At 41.8% G+C, this 22881-nt stretch overlaps 1 protein-coding gene across 6 annotated transcripts in view; it reads right to left on the bottom strand.

Moving 5' to 3' along the window:
• Positions 1-22881, bottom strand: part of FTO (FTO alpha-ketoglutarate dependent dioxygenase) — a 266159-nt gene that overhangs the window by 119893 nt on the left and 123385 nt on the right. The window lies entirely within an intron of this gene.

The following is a 22881-nucleotide window of genomic DNA, read 5'->3' as shown; positions in this document are numbered from 1 at the left end:
CAAGAAGAAGAAAGGTGAGGCTAAGAGACCAATCACTTGTCTTATATTGATTTCGGGACACTATGTCCCAGATATTTTTCCAAGATAGAATGACAGCTCTCGAGCCAGGCTTCATGAAATTGACGAGGGCAGTGGGGACCAGCGCTCAGCAGAGGTTGGTCCATTAGGGCCCCCACCAACCTCAGTCAGCCCCCACCTGCCTGCCTGCCTGCCTTCCTATTTATGACCAGTTCAGGGGTTGGCACTGCCTCCTCCTCCCCTTAAGCGTCAGTGTTGCCCTTGTAGAAAACAGCAGGGCAGATGGGCACAGGCTAGAATTGTTCCTTTCCCAGAGCTACAATTCCCAGAGTGGTTTTGACAGGGAACTCTGGGAACTGTAGCTCTGGGAGGGGAATAGGGGTCTGCTTGTTGTTGTTGTTGTTTAGTCATGTCCGACTCGTCGTGACCCAATGGACCAGAGCACGCCAGGCACTCCTGTCTTCCAATGCCTCCCGCAGTTTGGTCAAACTCATGCTGGTAGCTTCGAGAACACTATCCAACCATCTTGTCCCCCTTCTTCTTGTGCCCTCCATCTTTCCCAACATCAGGGTCTTTTCCAGGGAGACTTCTCTTCTCATGAGGTGGCCAAAGTATTGGAGCCTCAGCTTCACTATCTGTCCTTCCAGTGAGCACTCAGGGCTGATTTCCTTAAGAATGGATAGGTTTGATCTTCTTGCAGTCCATGGGACTCTCAAGAGTCTCCTCCAGCACCATAATTCAAAAGCATCAATTCTTCGGAGTCTGCTAACAATTCTCAATACCCTTAAGAACCTACAGTTCCCAGGGTTCTTAGGGGGAAGCCAAGACTGTCTAAAGTGATATCATAGTGCTTTAAAGGCATGGTGTGGATGTGGCCTAGCTGGTTCTGCCTATCACTGGGTCTGGCTCCACATACTGTTTGGTCTCCCTGTTTTCTGCTCTATCCATCCCAATGGGCACCAGACACCATTCACTGCATTTGTATTATTACACTTCATTTAATAAATATATTACACTTGGGTTTAAAGGGGGGGAAACATAGATGTGGAAGAAGCTAAAAATATTTACCATGCTAGGAAAAAAAGTGAAGGGTTGGAAGCAGCACTTAATCAGCCTATTTGTTGTCACTGCCACAAATCCTGTGAGTTAAGAGGTCAGAATCAAGTGCAATTGGTCCTTAAAAAAATATATCTCAGGTAACCCCACATCTCTGGTAATTGAACCCATTCTGCCCAGTCAGAGGTCCTGTCAACTCATATTCAGTGTCGGTCATTACTGAGAAATGTTTCATGACATGTTACACTGAGAGGAGCACTGCAGCACGACTCAAAAGATTCCCCTGGCACCAGAGGTAGAAGACAATGGAAGCTCTTTTCAAGATTGGCGATGTTTAACTTCTCTCTTTTTAACTTGCTGGTGCTCTGATTAGCCGCCAAAGTATTTAGAACCTCATAAATGGCAGAGGGTTTTTTTAAAAAAATAATACAAAAACAAAAATAGGAAAGCTCTAAAGGCACCAGCAGACAAACCACTCTAGTTTTACATATCTAACATAAAAGAACCTATTCTCTAGGACTTTCATCCTAGCTTTTTAATGGATGATTTGGGGCATCCAACCAAATGAAAGACAAGCAACCATTTAAAATAATGTAAAGCTTTGTTACAAAGAGTTTAAACCCTCATATACCTTTCAAACAAAATTCTAGTGGGATAAATACATGGCTAAACAAGATATGAGACAAAGCGCAGCACTATTAACGTCACCCATTTTTTGGCACAGGTTTAGCCACCTCTTAGGATATTGCCACAAACGCAGCATGAAGGGTTTTTTTTGATGTAGAGGTGGGAACTCTTCGTTGACGTTTTGATACCAAACACGATTTTGAATCAAGATGGCAGACTGGCTTTTGCGTGGCTGGAATGTTGCACACTGTGCAGAGCTAAGAGTGACACCCCTTGTCTGTCTATTTTGCCTCTGGCCCTACCAACCAAAGGTTCCACATGTGAAAGGTTTCCACATGAAGAAATGTGGCTCTTTGACTGGAAAAGGCTCCTCTTCCATAGAGTAGGAAAAACTGCAGTTTGATGGACAAAAATAATCTGCATCTACCAATATTTCCACCCTTAGCTCTGCTTCCACAAAGCGTCTCCCGATCAAAGCTAGAGAAATCTCAACAAGCACTACCACCACAGCCCAAGGATCGTAATTAATGGTATTCAGGCCTTACAGCCTGGCAGGGGGGGAAATGTGTTGTAACAATTTTTCTAATGCTGAAATACCACACCGCCAAATGTTCCTGTCAAAGAGCGGTTTAATTACTTTGGCACCCACGCCACTTATAATCACCTGTCATTAGCAACAACGCTTGCATCTGTTTACACGTCTGTCAGAATCGGCAGCCCAGCTGAAGCCGACGGATGCAAGACATCGCTTGCTAGGACATGGCCCCAGATGGGCAAAGGTCAGCTTAAGGTTATCCATCCAACCCTCCACCCCCACTTGGCCCCGAGTGGGATGTGAAGAACTTCTGAGAGGTATAGAAGCATACAAGGAGACACTGAAGCTGGCTTCCTCTTAATAGAAGCGCAGGGGCTCGTATTCAAGCTTAACACCCCTGCAACTGTTTTAATACCAAGATGAATGACTTTAAAGAGCACTGTCTGCTTGGGAGCTATGGGGCTCAAGCATTCCTTAACATTATGTAGGGCTGAAATGTGTGGGCAGAGGAATTATTCAGCCTCACAGTCGTTTGGGAGCAGCCCTGGAAGGAAGAGAAATCACGTGGATATACGTACATGAGGCCTGAAGAACCTCACTTACAAGAAACTACTCCCAATGTGCAAACTGCAGTGGTGGAGCCCCACAAGCTGCCTGTATCACCTCAGTTAATGAACATCTTTAACTATAACATACCATCTAATATTTTAGGGAGATTTATGCTTTGGGCATTCAATCAAGCAGATGAAAGGGGGCCAACCCCAGGGCAATGTGGGAACCTGCTACTACAACAATCCCTCAAAGGTTTTAAAGAGCTTTAAACAATTTTATTGTTTTATTCTCTCTGTAAACCTCTTTGAGGTTTGTTTGTTTTAACAACCAAATAGCGTATAAATTTTATGAAATACATAAATATATAACCTCTGACAAAGGAGAGTCCACCTCTCTCTGAGGCGCCCTGTTCCACCATCAAAGGGTTCTCCCTAATATTTAGTTAAAATCCCCTTTCTTGCCATTTGAACCCACAGGTTAAGGTACTGGTGCTGTTATATGGCCTTCTACACAATCATCTCAAGGTGGTGTACAACAAAAACAGCAAAAGAGCAGTTAAAAACACAAAAAAGAGCAGATATGTTTAAAAGAAAACTAAAATCATTCAAGAGAGACACCCCATTCATCCAGCTCGGAAAGCCCATTGGAATAAAAATGTCTTCAAATGTTTCCAGAAAGTGCAGATTGTGGGGACCTGTCGTATCTTGGCAGGAATTGCTGGTCCACAGAACAGGGACAGTCACACTAAAAGCCCTGCTATGAGTTACTGTGGCTTCTGAGATCTTTGGAACTTGCAGGAGAACTGGTCCACAGGGATCTACTGGGTACATAAGGGATAAGGGATCTTGCTCTATTATCTATGTGACAGCCCCTCAGATATTTGAAGGTGGCTACCACATTGGCTCTTAATCTCCAGGTTAAACTCACTTAACTCCCCCAACCTATTTCAAAGTAAGAAGAGCCCTGCTGGACTCAGCAACCTGTTCTCATCGTGGTGAACCAGATGCTCGTGGGAAGCCTTGCAAGCAAAACCTGAGCACTACAGCACTTTCCCCACTTGCAGTTCCCAGCAACTGGGACTCAGAAGCTTATTGAGAGCCAGTGTGGTGTAGTGGTTAGGAGCGGTAGACTCGTAATCTGGTAAACCGGGTTCGTGTCTCCGCTCCTCCACATGCAGCTGCTGGGTGACCTTGGGCTAGTCACACTTCTTTGAAGTCTCTCAGCCCCACTCACCTCACAGTGTGTTTGTTGTGGGGGAGGAAGGGAAAGGAGAATGTTAGCCACTTTGAGACTCCTTTGGGTAGTGATAAAGTGGGATATTAAATACAAACTCTTCTTCTTCTTCTATTGCCTGACAGTGGAGAAAAAATGTAGCCATTGTGGCTAGAGGCCATTGACAGCCTTATTCTCCATGAATATGCCTATTCCTCTTTGGAAGCCATCTACCGTATTTTTCGCACCATAGGACGCAGTTTTTCCGTCTTAAAAACTAAGGGGAAAAGTCTGTGCATCCTATGGAACGAATGCAGGGGGGGGGAGGCAGGCAGGAAAAGTCCCCAAGAGCCACACACAAGCTTCGTGTGGCTCTTGCGGGCTTTTCCCCAGGAGGGAGAAGGGACTGATGCGGTCAGTCAGTCCCTTCTCCCTCCTCTAGAAAAGCCTTGCGCAATCTCTCCAGCCGTGGGGAGGCTGCGCAAGGCTAAAGAGGAAGCCCAGGCAGCGAGCGCGATCCATCCCCTCGCTGCCCGGGCTTACTCCTTAGCCTTGCGTGCCTCTCTAGCCACGGGAGGCTGAGCAAGGCTAAAGAGGAAGCCCGGGCAGCAAGCGCGATCCATCCCCTCGCTGCCCGGGCTTCCTCCTTAGCCTTGCGCGCCTCTCAAGTCATGGGAGGCTGCGCAAGGCTAAAGAAGCCAACTTTTAAAAAATCTCTCTATCTCTACCTTTTTTTCGTCCTTTCTCCACCCCCTTCTTTTCCTCTAGATCAGTGTTTTTATCTAGATTAACGTTTTAGTTTGTTGGGGGATATTATGAAAAACTTTGCAGCTTTTATTTTAGTATATAATAAAAACAGATTAAACAAAACACAAAAGAAGGAAATAGCACAGAAGAAGAAGAGAAAAGGGAAAGCCATTTACCAGAGGTAGATCTTAACCCTTGCCTCACCTGGGAGCTTCTCTGGGCAGGAATTCCCTAGGCTTAAGTGGGGTGGAGGGAGAGTGGCACGTAGGGGGGTACCTACCTAGACACTGAAGCCACATGTCTCTCCAATGAAAATTGGGAGTGGGCATTGTGCCGCAGACGTGTAGGACTGTATAGAGTTGGGAGGGCCACCCGAGGGTCATCTAGCCCAGCCCCCTCACAATGTAGGAATTACAGCTAAAGAACGCCAGGCAGATGGTCCCCAAACTGCTGCTTAAAAGCCTCCAGTGGTGGAGACCCCCAACACCTTCCAAGGTCATAGAATTGCAGGGTTGGAAGGGAACCCCAGGAGTCATCTAGTCCAGCCCCGGTGGACAGTGGGCACGATCCATCCTGTTGTGCAAGGCTAAAGATGCTGCTCAAGGCTAAAGAGGAAGCCAAGGCAGTGAGCAGCATGGATCGTGCTCGCTGCCTTATCTTCTTCTTTAGCTGCGCTGGAGAGGTTTAGCTCCTGGCTGGAGAGGTTGAGTGGCTATGGATCCTGCTCGCTGTCTTGGCTTCTTTGCTCTTTGGGGCTGGGGGGGGGGACCCAGGCTTCCCCTGCAGCCCCAAGAAGCTCTGGGAGAAGCGGACAGGCTGCACACAGCCTGTCCCTTGCTCTTTGGGGCTGGGGGGGGATAATATTTTCCCCCTTGATTTCCCCCTCTAAAAACTAGGTGCATCCTGTGGTCCGGTGAGTCCAATAGAGCGAAAAATATGGTAAGTTGGTAGACATTGCCACATATTTTGGGACCAAACGCCATAGCTGAATTACGTGCTGTGTGAAGAAGTAATTTCCATTGCCTCCTCACAGGACTTCCTATCCAAGCCTCTTATCATTTTCAACACAACTTTTACCTCCACAGTTTGCATCATGATACGCTCACGGAGATACATCTCTGGTTTTCATTTGGTGGAATTATATGTCATTATCAAGGGCCAAGATGTCTCACCCTAACAGTCTGCCTAAGCTCCCTGCTACTTGCTTCAAATTTGTCCACAGTTGTGGCTGTTCTCGGAGTTAAGGATAACTCATCTTCTTAATCGGTTGCAATACATCCTCAAAGCCAGCTCTTTTATTTGCTTAAATTAAGTGCTCACTGGGAATCCCTTAATGATGGGCCTAGGCTTTCAAGGAATGGAAATACCAGCATGCTTACATTACATCTTGCATTATAGAAACGTCTGCAATTGTTAAAAGAAACATGTGGCAACATTTGATGCTAAATTTGAAATGCATTTTCTGCCCCTGTTACTCACCTGAAACGGAGCCAAGATATCTCTTTGCTTTGCATTATAGTGAAATCCAAACTGCTCTGAATGACTATAAATGGTTAGTGTTTGTCTTGGCTCCTACCTGTATCAGATTCAGACTAAGGAATCTTAGCAAAGAAATTACACGGGATAAAATGGATATTTCTAAATTACAACCCAGCAATTCCAGGGCCCTGGTATATCGGTTTTCTGTTTCATCTAATCCTGCTGGAGAGAAAATTGTGTGGATCTGACAACAAAGGATCGAAAAGCATTTGCTTTCATGGGCCAAACGCTCCTTGTTTTGATTATATTGGAGATTTTAAAACAAAATAAAGATCAAGATCAGTTACAGCTTACTAACGAATCAAACGGTTGTAGGTTTGAAACAGTGGGAAACTTGGAAAAAGTTTAAAATTAGGCATCGTGGCACTCTCTCAAGGCCAAACTATAAATTGTAAGGAACAAGGGGCTGCCAGTGAACACACAGTCCTTTGTCAAATTCCCCGCTTCAAAACGTATTGTGCAATTTACACTTTGTGTTCCAAATACACATTACCTTTTTCTATTTATTTATTAATACTCATTATCACTGAGTGTTTGGCCACCCATTAGTGGCAGCCAGTAGGGTGGGGCACAGTGTTAACCATCATTTCTTTGTCTTTATTCACAGGGAAATGGACAATGTCAGCATCAAAACCCTGGGGACAGACTATCCTCCAGGAGTTGAGTCTAGAGATTCATAGCTGGAGTGGGAATTGCCCCCCAGGGCCAACCCCGGAATTACTTTTGCATGAAGAGCTTGTGATGCCAGTGCCCCTCCGGCCTTAGGATATCACCATGTTCTCTTCCAGATGAGAGGGTCCCAGCTCAGACCGCAGTTTCTATCAGAGTCAACGACTGCTAGAGCAAGTTGAGCCCCTTCAAATGGTGAGGATCCTCCCAGCAAATGAAGAGCTAGCTCAAAACAGAGACATGGCTTCTTCCATTTCAGGCTCAGTCCGAGGGCTCCTCTTGCTGAAGAAACATCTGAGCTCTGCCCTCAAGAGCTCTCAAACCTGAGCCCTGCATAAAACTGGCTAGGGCAGGGTTGGCCAATGTGGCTCCCTCCAGATCATCCCTGGCTATTGCTTATGCTAGTTGGAGCTGTTGGGACCTGTAGGCCACAACATCTGGAGGGAAACACATTGGGTATTCTCACCTCACCTCCACTGAGGTCAGCGCTCACAACAGAACAATCAGTGTCCACTCAACAAATTGCATTTGTGTGTGCACCATTGTGATCACCCCCCCAGGACTGCAAACTTCATCATCTTACAATAAAAAAATTCCTTCCAGTAGCACCTTAAAGACCAACTAAGTTAGTTCTTGGTATGAGCTTTCGTGTGCATGCACACTTCTTCAGATACACTGAAGATACACTGTGTATCTGAAGAAGTGTGCATGCACACGAAAGCTCATACCAAGAACTAACTTAGTTGGTCTTTAAGGTGCTACTGGAAGGAATTTTTTTATTTTGACTATGGCAGACCAACACAGCTACCTATCTGTAACTGGAATCATCTTACAGTGACAGGGATAAATCCTGCACCCATCAAAATTGTGGCATGGACTATACATGTAATGAAAACAATAATAAGGCACTGAATCGCTGAACAAATGGAAGGGATGTGCCAAAGGTGCTCAATGCCTCGGACGCCATTTGGTCTAGGGCTGGCCCTGGTGCTATAAACATGGCCATAAGAATAAAAAGCACTAAACACAACAATGACTTGGGAATGTTAGAAAATCATGCTGGAAAACTGCCTAGATTTGTCTGTTCAACAGAACTGTTATTTTATCACGGTCATAAAAAGCATTTTATTTTTTTTAGGAAAAGAAGAACAATTTAAATGAGCTGTGATTAAAATAATGAACCCCGGAGCCGAAGCATTTTAGATAAAAGATACATTTGGTGTTGGGAGAGATAAATTACTTATGGAAGCTAAGTGAACGTCTCTGCAGCAAATGCACTGCCACATGACGGTGCAGGGGTTGGGGACAACATAAAGAAGTTTCCACTTGCATCATTAGCTTCCGCTATAATAAACGAGGCGCTCCATGTGATGTATAATACAGAAAAGAAAACACAGCTGCTTTGCTTCGGCAGGGGAAGTGCATAGGTGCGATGCACCTGAGTCTTCGCACACTTAATAAGCCCTCTATAGTGAGACTGGCGAGCTCATAGCATCTACTGCTGAAAACCATTATCTATGGATAATTAACTATGTCAGGACACTGAGGTCCTAACATGAGGCCCTCATAATTCCCCACTAAGGCAGAGACAGTATAACATTATTGTAATATATTACTAATTTTTAAGAATAAGGCTGTATCATTGTTGTCTTATTCGGGGGGGGGCTACAAAACGGCCCAGTTTTTAAATGAACGCTGCTTTGCTTCTACAGTTTGAAATTCTGCTACCTCCTCTTCTCTGCCTGCTTTTATTTTTTAGTATAGGGATTTATATCCCACCCTTCAAAGAGATTCCCAGGACAGCATACAATACATATCTTGCTGCACATTTTTTAATGTCAATTCAGAAAAGGTTACTCAATTATAGTAACTGTCCTGTAATACAATTATTTTGATTTCTTATTATTTTGGGTTGTTCCTCCAGTTTTTTAAAGGTAACCGTTCAAATAATAATTTAGAATGAGAATCTTTTGATATGACTCTGAGGAGAGTGTAAGGTTAAACACTGTCTTGTGCCGTATTACTTCAAAGCATTGTGAAGACATTCCATTTATCACCAATCAATTACCTGCCTTCATTCCTTCTCTTCAATTTGACAATGTTTTGTCAATTTAATCATAAATACCATCTTCCAAGCACTTAACAGCCAGTCTGTTAAAAGGGTGGATTGTATCCAGCTAAGCAGTATCAGAATAGACTAGCTAAAAATCAGTGGGCATCACTAAAGTCACTTTATTTAAATGGGTCTACTCTGGGTACAATTTACTTGGATACAGCACAGTGGGTTTACTTTACCCATATTGATGACTCTATGTACCTCCTTTTGATTGCTAATGACAATCAAACATTAAACAAATATTAAACATTAAGCAAACACGGAAAAGGAAAAGAAGTGTGCAATTTTGTATATGTGTGCTCTATTATTAAATACCATGATTGTTTGGATTTGTTATATTTGTAAACAGTTTTCTTATATGGTGGTCAGATTTATAAAAAAACTCACGGTCCTAAAAATTATATTTCTCTCCATTCATAAAACAGTAAATCATCAATTCTCATTTATAGATGTTGACCTTGCAATCCACTTTATCCTCTCAAAGCATCTCCCTCTTTTTGGAGGAAGGGAATGTTGGAGGAAATTTAATAAAATAAAATAAATATTTTAATCACTCAATAAAAAGGCTTTTTGACACATGGAGACAAAAGCTTGAGGACATTTATTAAGAAGACTGCCTACCGTGTTGGGCTTTGTGCTACTTCATAATTAAAATCGCACCTGAGCAGAGCCATCTGTGAGTGTGCATTCAGTCTCTGAGAAAGCAAGAAAATCTCCCCCCCCCCTGTACACAAATGACAACATATTTCTGCACAACTCTTATGTGAAATAATATCAACCCCTTCTGCACCAAAGAAATCACAAAAATCTTTATAGAAACCCTTATAAAGTAAGTGGCTTCAAAGTCCAGCTGTATCCCTACCATAAAGAATGGAAGGGCATCTCACAGAGAATCTTGTTTCTCTAGTTATACCAATGGACTTTAAGGATGCTTCATACAGAGTAAAGCCCTAAAGCAGGTGTAGTAAAAATGTGGATCTGTGTTGCAAAAGGACAGTTTTGTTCAGTCTGGAATTTAAACTCAGAGATTGTTTTGATTGGTTTTAATATTGTAATTGTAAATTGTTGTAACCTTCCATAAGGAAGGGAAGGGAAGAAAAATGATAGATGATAGATAGATAGATAGATAGATAGATAGATAGATAGATAGATAGATATAGATAGATAGATGATAGATAGATAGATAGCAGTGTTCATCATTCTCAGAGTAGACCCACTGGGCATGGCTAACAGGCCCATTAATTTTAACTGGTGTACCCTGAATAAAAGCTTAGTTAGATGCATATCCACTAAAGCAAACCAAACTAGGTGGCTGTTCTTAAGACTTATATGTAGATCAGAATAGCTAGCATCTGGATTATATTTCACCAAATTCTGCGGTGCTGTTTTGGTTCAAAAATGTGTACAAAAATGAACCTCCTATGTGGGATACGTGTACCAAAACAAAAAAATCAAGAGAATTTAAACATGAGTTTTTTCATGAACCCTAAAAAACAAACAAACCCAGAAACCTGGATTGAATGGATTCCTGAATGGACACGGGTGAAACTGATGCCAAACTGAAATAGGCTGATGTTGTCTATCCCTGGTTGTAAATGAAGATCACCAGTGTGTGGGCTTTAAATCATGCACTGGGAAGGTTTGATTGGCAGTGATTTCCTAGCATACATACATACATAGAGTAAAGCAGTTGGGCATAAGATCTTCACAGTGCCATCTTAAATGAGTGGTCTGAATGCACCCAGTGAGGCAGCAAATTTAAAGCTAAGCAGGCATGGATCTGATTCAGGGGTCGCTGAGAAACCAGGGGAAACTCCAGGTTATCGTTTAACGTACGTTTAACACAAGCCACTAATTTTACGTTATCAGATACCGGGGTAAGCCTTGGTCCACAGAGATGAATGGTTAAGTAGAGCTAAAAGTGGGAGATTGGCAATTATACTTATGACAAGGAATGGTTAAAAAGATCAATGTTTATTGACCACAATGAAATATATGGATTCTTTATCAGTTATTTTTTGTGGGGGGAGGGAATAGAGAGAGAGAAGGAATCCTTTATTTGTTATTGGAACATGAGAGTTAAAGGAACATGAAACTTTGAGAAATGTATTGTCATTGCTAGATTGTCAGTGTGCACCCAAGTTGTTCGGCATCTTGCCAATTTCTCTTATTTTTTTGTTGTAATTATGGCAATAGAGTAATTGAGATCAAATATTTTATAAAAAACTATTTATGGGTTGCTTTATGACTAATTTTAAAGGCATTTCATAAAAAACAAAGAAACCAATTACTTTGATCCAGGTAAAGTTAGCTGTGCGAGCTGTGACTATATCAGTGTAATCAATGTAATGTTACTCATAACTAATTTAAGTTCCAATGCTTTCAGTTGTTATGTCATCTATTGTTAATTAAAAACTGTGCAACCCACTTTTCTTTTAAAAAAGCAAACAAAGGCAGATAGCAACGTCATTAAAAACAACTACAATCCAACTAATTAATTTGAACTTTGCCTATGATCCCAGGCTCACTTACCTGGGGTGAAGCCCATTGAACTCAGTGGAACTTACATAGGATTGCTCCAAATATCATGGCTAACTTCACTAGGATTGGGGCAGCTATTTGTCCTCTGTTCTATTTATTTTATATGCAGTATGACCTCGTCCATCAAACTCACCTTGAGCTGGATAGGGGCTCAAATTAGACCCCACAATAAATTAATGTCGCTCATATGGTGATATAATGATATGGATCTGCAATTGCTTTGAATAATGGAGAACTGTATCAGGGGGAACCTACAGTATAAATATTTTTAGCTGCATGCATGTATTCAGCATCAGAGGGTATTTTTATTTCTGCATGTCTACAATTTATAAGTGCCTTTCTTGCTGACTGAAGGGGGGTGGGTAAACAAATGTCAAGACAGATCTCAATTTTGCAATCTGCAAATCCATAAATAAGATCCTATACAATAAAACCTAGATCTCAGTTAAATCAATGGAAGTTCTCTCAGGGCCAAGGTTTCTCTCTATAAAGGCAATTTCCCAAATGCATTTTTGACCTGGTACTGACCCTACCTTGAAAATGCAGTTTTCTTCCAGGATTGTTGATGCAACAGAATACAACAGGGCTTTTGGAATCATTCCCTCTTTGGTCTATTATTTCCTTCCATGGCATTTGCCTCTCCATCCCCATTCTTTTTTTCAACACACACACACACACACACACACACACACACGTATTTCACTGAAAATATTTCACAGTTCACATGTGCCAACAAGGTGCCCATCAGCCAAGTTTTAACACTGACTTTTAAAGCAGCAAATTTTAGTATTCTCCTCCTCAAATAGTAGATAAGTATTACAGAGGGGTAACTAAGGGAAGGAGTAATAAGGGCATGTGCCTGGGGCATAAAACAGGCATCAAAGATCATGCACTACACTGACAGTTATGAAAATAAATATTAATTGATGTAATGGTTTCATTAAGCACCTTTTTGAGGCAGCCAAGGAAAAGCCAGATACTGATAGAGTGAGGGGCTTAATGAGGGAAGTAGAATGACTGCAGCCTAACACAGTAAAGCTCATTGGTTTGTTACTACTAGTGTAGAAGCATAAAAAATCAAGAAATGGGAAAGGAGACTGCAATTCTGTATCCACTTAGCTGGCAGTAAGCTCCATTAAAATCAATAGGATTTCAATCTGAGTAGACTGGTGTAGACACAGGATTACATTTGAGCAGCTATGGGTAGGATTGAGCTGTCAAAGCTGTTGTTGTTTTTTTATCAAATTGCATTGCATTGCCAATTTCACAGAACTTTATCATACATTTTGTTGAACCAACCTTAAAACTGATCTATGATAAGGCATTATTTTACACAAAGGTCCTATATTTAAATCAGAAGGTATTATCTTTCCTGGTTGGAAAAAAACATTGCAATACTTTCATGGGGGTTGCAGAGGGCAATGAAACCTAGGATTACTTTACATCTTCATAATTCATGTAACATTTGTTCATCAACATATTCTCCTTTTCTTTTCCCAAATATAGATCAGTCAGCATTCACTGATTTAGACAAATGGAGGCACTTTGGAAACAAATCCTGTTGGAGAACATGCTATGATTATTAAATACATAGTTTGCTGAATATTACCTTGCTTTGATAAGCCACTGTGTGTGTGTAGGAGATTTTAGCCCCACCCCAACTAATAAATAGCTAGAAGCCTTGCACCTGATGTTGCTGAGTAATTCTAAGAAGCCAAAATAACAGTGCAGTTTTGAAAGGTTCAGCCCTCCATCTTGATTCAAAATGACGTATCCAAATGTAGACAAAATCCTGTTTTTTAATCTCAAGAACCATCATGCAAAATTTGGCTATGCTATCTTAAGAGGTATCCAAATACACAGAGGATACAAAATAATCAACTTTCCAAAAAGATGGCTAAAGTTGCCATTCTTTAATGAATTGCATATTATAACTGCATATTGTTTGTTCACAGGTGTTCTGCAGTTGGACAGATATTCACCCCAGACAGCTAAATTCATATTTATTTACCTTGAACTCTGATATAAAAGTTGAGAAAATGAAGAGGAAGAAAACACAGTTTTATGAGAGACAAAAGGTTTGATTTCCGCCCGCCCCCTTAAGATGCAACAAAGAGAATGAAAATACTTCACTTTGACTATTATAAATCCATGATACCTGAAACTTTTCCTATGAACTAATTTTGCAACGAAAACTCACCCCCCTCAGAGTGCGCATGAAAATAGAAGTGAACAGATGTCCCCCTCCCCTCTAAACCCATTCCTCCCTACAATTAAACCAGCAATGATTTTACAGACCAGTGAGTTGCTCCAGCGTGTGAGCGCGCATCTGTGTTTGTGTTTACGGGGCTAATCACTCGTGTCTTCGAGCGTCTCCCCCCCCCCATCCTGGCTCTTCCTACACCCCTCCAACTCCAGTACATAACCACTGCCATCAGACAGTATCAAGTTCGCCTCTCCCTCTCCCTCCTTTTCTCTTCCTGCACTTTGCAGATGATGCCTCTAACCATCATGACAACAGCGAAGGCAGGAGGGAGGTCTCCGTACCTGCCTACCTAAAACAAGTTTCTGTAAAGTAATGAATAGAGACAGCTTGGGGACCATCCACCTGCACCAGCCTGCCTTTTACTGCTTGAAAAGCAAAACCACGAGGGATTGGCAGAAGGTACTTGTCTGACAGGGCCAGGACAGGCTTCCTCCTCGGTGACAGCCCGGGCCTTGCCTCTTAAACCTGACCCGCCATAATTCCTTCACAATGCAGCAGCAAAGCAGCTGACAGTAGCAGCTGCATCTCTTAAGCGAGATGGATGGAATTTTCATAACTAGTTCCCCAAGTTGCATTTTACCTTCAAGATAATTTATGAGCCGCTCCAGAGCCTTGAAGAGACAATATGCTTGCCATAAAATTAACTGTAACAGTCTTGTAGGTTATAATTAACACTGGGAGGGTAGCACCAACTGGGTGAAACACATGGCATAATTGATAGTGAAACTGGAAATTAAGGGGAAGCTAACAATATCATTACTGTGCACGTCGCTTGGGCAAAACCAACGCTTTCCAGGGGTTAATTGCACTCTCCTTCCAATCTACACATCTCTGATGGGGAGTAGATGTGTGTCCCGGGTAGGAGGAAAAGGCAAAAGAGGCAGGGATACTTGGCAAGTCCACTGTTGCACCTGGGCTGGTGGATTTGCATTATGGCTTCCTGACAGGAAGAGACATATGCATGGAACATGGCAGCATCTAAACATCTGGTGCCAAGGACACCACTGATGAATGGGGGAACCTCACCAGATATTTCATTGTCTCAGTAAATGGTGACCTTAATCTGCAAACAGTTCTCCTCAAAAGTTTCCCTCCCTGCTAGGTAAACACCCCCACCCAAAAAACGTATGCCTATTGGGACTGGTAGAGTGGATGGCAAGGAGGCCAAAAGTAGGTGGAGCAAGAGGCAAAACAAAGCCACCCCTGACTGGTCAGGAGAAAGGAGTAAGTAAGGAGGCCAGCCAGTGGGGATAGCTGAGTGCAGACTGTGGATGGTGGGGCAGTGCTGTATTTGCCCTATTGGAACTGTTGGCCTCCATCTTGAGCAGCATCTCAGACTCAATTCTGATCCAGGCAAGTGGGGGCAGCCAGATTAGTTGGTGAAGCTGCCCTGGAGGCAGAGGTACTAGATACCAACCCATGGCACAACATCACCTGAGCCAGATCCTGATGGTCAGATGCCTCTTCAATCCCAAATTGGGACCTCCAAAGGCAGTAAAACTTATGCCTCCTGAACAGCCAGATTCCTCACACCAAGGACCCCATGCATATGTTCATTGTTATGTACTCATCCCTTATACAACCCTGCAAATTGGGTTAAGCTGAGAAACAGTGAATGATCCATGCTCTCCCATTGAACTTCATGGCTGAGTCAAGATTTGAAGCTGCCTCTCCTTGGTCCTCATCCAACACTGGCTCATTAGGAACACTGGTTGCTAGGAACCAGAGTGTGTGGGGGTGTGGGAGGGGAATTACTTTGTCATGGGAACAAAGGCATGGATCCTAACTTTCCTTTCATGAATGGAGTAGAAAGTACCAGTACCCTTGCAGAAAGTACCAGTTGAGACTGCAGTGCCCTTGGGAATGATATGGTGGTGGGTATGGTGAGAAGATTGCAGGTGGACTGGGGACTTTATCTGAACAGAGGAACAACTTAAGGCAAAGTTTAAGGAGCACAACAATGGGTAAGGATGGATCTGTTTTTAATGGAACACCCCATTTGGCACAGTTTGAACATATAGGAATATTTTAACTTCTCTTAATGTAACAACCCAACCTGGCTGTGAATTAAGATATGCTAAGTGCATGTCCCCCCCCCAAAAAAAAATATTCTGCTCTATAACAGTTGCCTTAAGAAGTGCTGAAGTGTGATTATCTTAACATCTAATTCATCAAAGGAGAAAAACAAGGAAAAATACTGATGCTGCAGAGTTGATGAACAGAACCAATTTTATAAAAAGGCAATCTGGAACACCATCCAACCACTTACCCATTCTCTAACAAGGACCAGAAACTGAAGGTATTTATTCGTGTCTTGCACACACACACACACACACACACACACACACATATATATATATACACACAAACATATATGTCCCTGGACAAGATATTGGAAAATGGTTTGATAAATGATGGAACAGTGTCACCTACAGGCAAGATAAGCAGTTAATAAACCGCCTCCATCCTCAGCCACTTCCCCAAGCCGACAGCTGAATTTAGACTTTATCTATAACCTGGAAAATACATGGCAAAGGAAATGACTAAGATACACCGGGGACACCCCTAGTATAAAATAAAATTACTACTCTTCATGTGTGGCAAATTGTCTTCTTAAGATAAACACACTGTACAGCTAGCGATTAATCCATTATGGGGCGGACAAATTGCTAACCTTTCCTCTCCAGGGCATTTCTTCAAATCAACCTTGACCATGATGGTCAAAAATCATTCTGATTAAAGGGCTAACACGGCAGCTAAAGACAAGTTTGGGGGTGTCAAAAGTACACTTATCTCTCCTTAACATCAAGCAGAACGCCTACATAACTCATAAGCTTTGTGGAAATGTTATCCATGAATCTACCAGCCCAGAAACTAAAAATATGTACTGGCCAAGCTTATTATGAGTTTGGGAGCAAAGTTCAGAAAATATATGAAACCAAAACACCCAGCTAGCAAATATTAAATAGCTATTTACATTCTGAAATGAGGTCTTTACTGGGTTACTATGTTCACTAGATTAGTGTAAATCTTCATGAGCATCTTGGATGAAGATGGAGATCCTAATTTGTACACAGAGTTATCACCTATCCTAGGAGGTCAGGGCAGTCCGAAAGAGCAATGAGCATGTCCATGGCAGAGAATGGCTATTTCATGTCCACCTTGAGATCCTAGGCACTCAAGGAGCTTCTGGATAGGCTTAACTACCGTATTTTTTGCACCATAACACTCACTTTTTTCTTCCTAAAAAGTAAGGGGAAATGTCTGTGCGTGTTATGGAGGGAATGCCTACGGGTGGCGTGCCTACGGATTTTCCTCCTCTAAAAACTACGTGCGTGTTATGGTCAGGTGCGTGTTATAGAGCGAAAAATACGGTATCTTCTGTATATGTCTTCTGCTTTCACAATACAAGCCACAAAGGAAGTCCCATTTTGAGCTGGTAACAATAAATACTCATCTGGGCCACGCTAAAGAAGACACATGCAGCAGTGTGATCTCATGCATGTTCAGTGAGTAGAGACGGAGGGAAAAACTGTTGCATTTTAATGAGTTGTGCTTTTTGAACCAAGACACAAATCAAAACAGCTATCCTTCAAAATTTGCATTTTCCTGAATTTTGTGATTCAGTTCAACAACCAAACAATATGTACCAAAAATGCATATATTCATGAATATAACATACTAAATAACTTATATTAGGGGAAATTGCTTGCAGAAATGTGTACATTAGTTAAAACCACAGGCCAAAGAAAAATAATATGTGTTTATTAGGAAAATTTCTCACTAAAGGGCTGAGAAATTTTCATAAGGATCTTTTCTTAAACAAACATGCACAAATTGTTGAGGAAATGCAGAGAAGTGAATTTAAGGTTTGGTGAAATGAGGAAGTTGCAGAAGCAACATTGACAGATTTCTCTATCTCTACCCATAAGTAAGTCCCAGTGTGATCAGTTTGTTTAGGAATGCAGTCCTACTAGAATTCCACCTCTGAAGCAAAGAACATCTGGGCTCAGCCAAGTGTTAGGAAGCACCACTGCTGAGCTCCCTGAAGAAAGTATGGGTTACAAATAGAATAGCTAGCTAAATTTGAAGGAGGCCATTCAGCCACTGGGTTGTATCCAACTAAGTTTGACTCACAACGGAACAAGTTCCTCATGCCCATTGATTTCAATAGGTCTACTCCAAGTAGAATTTAGTTGGAATAATATTATTTGCTTTTGCCAAAAAAAGAAAGGAAAAAAGTAGACTACCTATAGCAGCAGTAGCCAAAATGGCATCATTCTCCATATGTTGGACTCCCATCATCCTATGTTGGACTCGCATTAGCCATACTAGTTGAAGCTGATGGGAGCTGCTGTCCAACAATCAGTGTTAGAAACTGAGATATTAAAGTTAGGAGCTAAATGGCACCTTAAACCTAGGTTGTGGGTGCAACAACGGAATGTCTAGTCACACTTTTTTATAACAAGAATACAAAGCTGAAAATGTACAGTATGAACTGCAGCTAAAATATTATGTTTATTTTTCACATGGTCTAGTCCCACCCCTGCCCACCCCCCTAATATTCTTAAGAGGATCTCTTCTCCTGAGAGTAGCTGGAAGTGGGGAGGCAGAAAAAGGTCTTCCTTTCCTTCCACTTTGCAGTTTTAATCTGAACCCTTAGGTGCAGTACTGTGTGCACTAGAGCTCAGAAACTGTTGCACTAATAAAATTCCCCATGACAAAATGTGCCTAGAACAATGAGAGTTTTGAACACTGCCAACAACATCCAGAAGACATCATGCTGCCTAACCCAATCTACAGAAGTATCTTCAAAGACTGAGTGCCTAGGATCTCAAGGTGGACAAAGACTGTCTGCAAATGTTAACCAAGAATGGGCTTATACGGGGTGATTTTACAGATTATCTTATATTTTAGAGTTTAAGGGTACAAGCAGATCCTCAATGGGATGTCGCAAATGTTCTAGGTTCACAAATATTTTAAATTATATGTTTATATTAATTAAGTTAAAGCAAATTAATAGGGGGTGTAATGATTTGGAGGTCACAATGCACAATTTTTTTAAAAAAATGATGCATAAATCTTGCTCAATAAATAAATAACTAGTGGGGGAAAGTAGAGCGGGTTTGAAGGAAGTGCAGAAAACAGGAAGTGACTTTACATCCGCTAAAAAGGGGAGTGGTTTCAAATCCTATTGAAAGTAAGTGAATGGTATGCCACAGCACCCCACCACAATATGAACACCAACCAGATCAGGTGGGGAAGGAGGGGGCAGATAGCAACACAACTCTCTCTCTCTCTTTTTCTCTCTCTGTCTTTCCTCCTCTTCATCCAGCTACATTATCCATACCTTCTCTCTCTGCCCTGTCCCTTTTGTGTCCTGCCTTTTTAGATTGTTAAGCTTGCGGACAAGGACCGTCTTGTTCTGATTGCACAAAAGCTGCACAGGGAACCTCTTTAGTGAGGGCACACATGCTCTAAATAAATACATACATTTCATCAATAACTTCATTAAGGTCTTTCACTTCTCAATTTTCCAGGTCCCATCAATGTTGCCTTTGATGGAAGGAGGTGAGGGAAGCGTTACTAACTTCAATATTAAAGTTAACCCTAAGGGCTAACTCTATGATCACTGGATGGAAGACTTTCTTTTAAAAAAATTAAAAAATACAGAACTGCTTTTAGAACTCTGTTACTTATTTTAGGGTTTTTTATATTAAAAAATGAAATTGTTTATTAGAATGTTTGCTTTGTTTTTGTCTTAAAAGATACATCTGTTTGCCACCCTGGGCTCCCTAGGGAGGAAGGGAGGGAGATAAATTTAATAAATAAATGAAATGAAATAATATTTTAGACTGATCTTTTTCAGCAGCAATTTCACCAGTATTCTAGGGATTTCCTAGCATACTCAAAGCAATATGAAAATGAAAATAAAATCATCACTGGTGGAAGGGAGCAGTATTAGGATGCAAGGTGCCAATGGGACTTAAGAGGAGAAAAGCCATTTCTTCAAAAGGTTACCCCTCTCTGTAGTCATGGCTCTCCAGAAATTCCAATGGGTTATAAAAATGCTGGTCTTCCAATGTCACCTTCTGTCTCTACCTCCTCCCCCTTCCCTCCTGCAGTTCTCATCTGTTGCTATAAATAATTTTTCAGGGGTCACCAAGATCATTGCTTTAAAAGTAACATCTTAACAGAAAGAACCATTACCCCAGACCAGTGTATGTTGACAACCTAGCTTGCACCAGAGATTTCTTTGGCTGCTGCTTCATTGTTGAGAGCAGCGACTGCATGTGTATATATATTATTCCAACGGGGAATTAGCTGTGTGAAATTCTAAGCAGAGTACAGGTTTGAAAGCATCTTATTTTTTATTTTATTTTTTTGTTATTCTTTTAAGGAGATAAATCAGAAGCACCCTTAAGAAGGGTAAGGCTCACACACTATGAATCAGAGTCCATACCCACAAATATGTGGCAGTTGTTTGCATCCCAAATAAAAATCTCTACCTTTTATAAAGCTTGTGCTCTTGCTAACCTGGAAGTAAATTTGGCTCATTATGGAATGGGTGGGATGCCTGTGCCCCTCCAGATGCTGCCAGATGACACAGCCCATCATTCCTGTGCTGGCTGGGGCTGATAGGAATAGGAGTCCAGCAATAAGGACCCAGCTGTACTATACAGCTAAAGCAATACCATAGCACTTGGAACAGGGAGATTGCCTTGCCCAATAGACGCCCACTTGACTGCTTCAATCTGCGGAACTGGCACTGCTACAGGTGTCACACAATACCCACGTTTGTAAGAAATCTATGTTGTAGTGTGGCTGCACTTACATTTTGGAATGGCATCTCTATTGCTATCAGGCAAGCGCCTTCACTGTACTCTTTCTGGTAACAGTTTTGTTTAGAAAAGCCTACCCAGATATCCGGAATGTTGATGTGTTTTTTGATCTGTTTTTAGTTTACTGCTGATACTATTTTTTTTCTAAAAGTTTTAAATTGTTGTAAACCTCTTTGAGGGTTTTAATTTTTTAAAAAACCTGATCAAGTAGTGTATAAATTTTATGAAATAAAATTAATAAATTAAACAGTCATGGCTCCCCCCAAGAAAAAGTATTCTGGGAACTGTAGTTTGTCCATGGTGTTGAGAGTTTCTAGGAGGAGACCTCTCTTCCCCTCACAAAGCTGCAATTCTTAGACCGGTTTTGCAACCAATCCCTCTTCACGATAAACTCTGAGAATTGTAACTCAGTGAGGGGAATTGGGTGTTTTAACAACTTTCAGCATCCTTAACAAACTACCATTCCCAGGATTCCTTGGGGGAAGCCACAGCTGATTGAAGTAGTATGATACAGCTTTGTGCATACTGCAAATGAGTCCAGATGATAGATAGATAGATGATAGATAGATAGATAGATAGATAGATAGATAATGAAACATCCTCATTAAGCAGCATACAGTCAACCCTTGGTTGTTGAACTTAATACATTTCGAGAATCTGTCCAATTCCCAAAATGGTTCGAAAACCAAGGTGCAGCTTCCAGTTGGCTGCAGGAGCTTCCTGCACTCAATCAGAAGCTGTGTCAGATGTTCGGCTTCCGAAAAACGTTCGCAAACCTGAACACTCACTTCCTGGTTTGCAGCGTTTGGGAGCCAAAACGTCCGAGTACCAAGGCGTTCGACAACCAAGGTACGACTGTATAGCACACTAACTAATAAATCAACTAAGCCAGGCAAAAGAAAAATGAAAATGGTCATTGGATGTAAAATGATGGGAAGAAACATGAGACTTGAAAATCCTGCATGTGTTCTGAGGGACAAAGCTTGCCCTTGACTTCCACAGCTTCTAAATGCTTCATCATTTATGAGGGATACCAAGCTGGTCAGCTGAGATCTTTTACTGGATTGGGTTCCATATCCAAGCGTGGGAGTTATCTTGATGAATAGCTGTTTGACTCAAAAAGGCAGCAACTCCCTTGCCAACAAAGGCTGGCCTCAGAAAAGATAACACCTGATCTGATATCCTCTTATACAACACAGTGCCATATATAACTTCACCTTGGTATCTGATTATCCATGCAAGTGGTACATGGCCACTAGAAGGGTAGATAGTTAGATATTTACAGACATAAATAAGTGATCACTTAAATCATCTGGGGAAAATTCTACCCTGCCAAAATATTAAAAAGGTAAAGGTAAAGGACCCCTGACAGTTAAATCCAGTCGCAGACGACTCTGGGGTTGCGGAGCTCATTTCACACAGGCCAAGGGAGCAGGTGTTTGTCTGCAGTTTTTCTGGGTCATGTGGCCAGCATGGCTAAGTGCTTCTAGCGCAACCAGAGCAGTGCATGGAAACACCATTTACCTTCCCGCCAGAGTAGTACCTATTTATCTACTTGCAATTTTGGTGTACTTTCGAACTGCAAGGTTTGCAGGAGCTGGGACCGAGCAATAGGAGCTCACCCCGTTGTGGGGATTTGAACCACCGACCTTCTGATCGGCAAGCCCAAGAGGCTCAGTGCTTTAGACCACAGTGCCGCCCACATCCTATGCCAAAATATTATAGGGCGGTAATTTTTCACCATTGTGCCTCTACTATGGAATGCCCTTCACTCTGGCACAGCAACCATCAGCTGCTTCAGATGGATTGTAAAGATGCATCTTTTTGCCCAGGTTTTCCTTAACCCATAAAATAGTCCCTATTTCTTTATTTGTTTGGATAACTAGATTAATAATAATGATAAATCAAGCAAAAAGTCCTGAATAGTCTGGGCCTTTTCTTTCTTTTTTTAATATAATTTTTATTAACAAACCAATCAAGTCACATTAATTCCAAATTACAAAGCCAAATTTTTTAAATTTTTGTTGGGGGTATCCATGCTTCGAGCTCAGAAAGGGATCCAAACATCTCTCTTGCTGCTGCTTTAATGTTACAGTTCTGTCTAAATAGTATTCACAGTTATATCCAATCTTCTCTTTATTGTTTTCCTCATTTTCTTGTT

Source organism: Podarcis vaucheri, assembly GCF_965113315.1.
Source record: "Podarcis vaucheri genome assembly, chromosome: 7".
Lineage (NCBI taxonomy): Eukaryota > Metazoa > Chordata > Lepidosauria > Squamata > Lacertidae > Podarcis > Podarcis vaucheri.
This window is presented reverse-complemented; position numbering and strand designations above follow the sequence as displayed.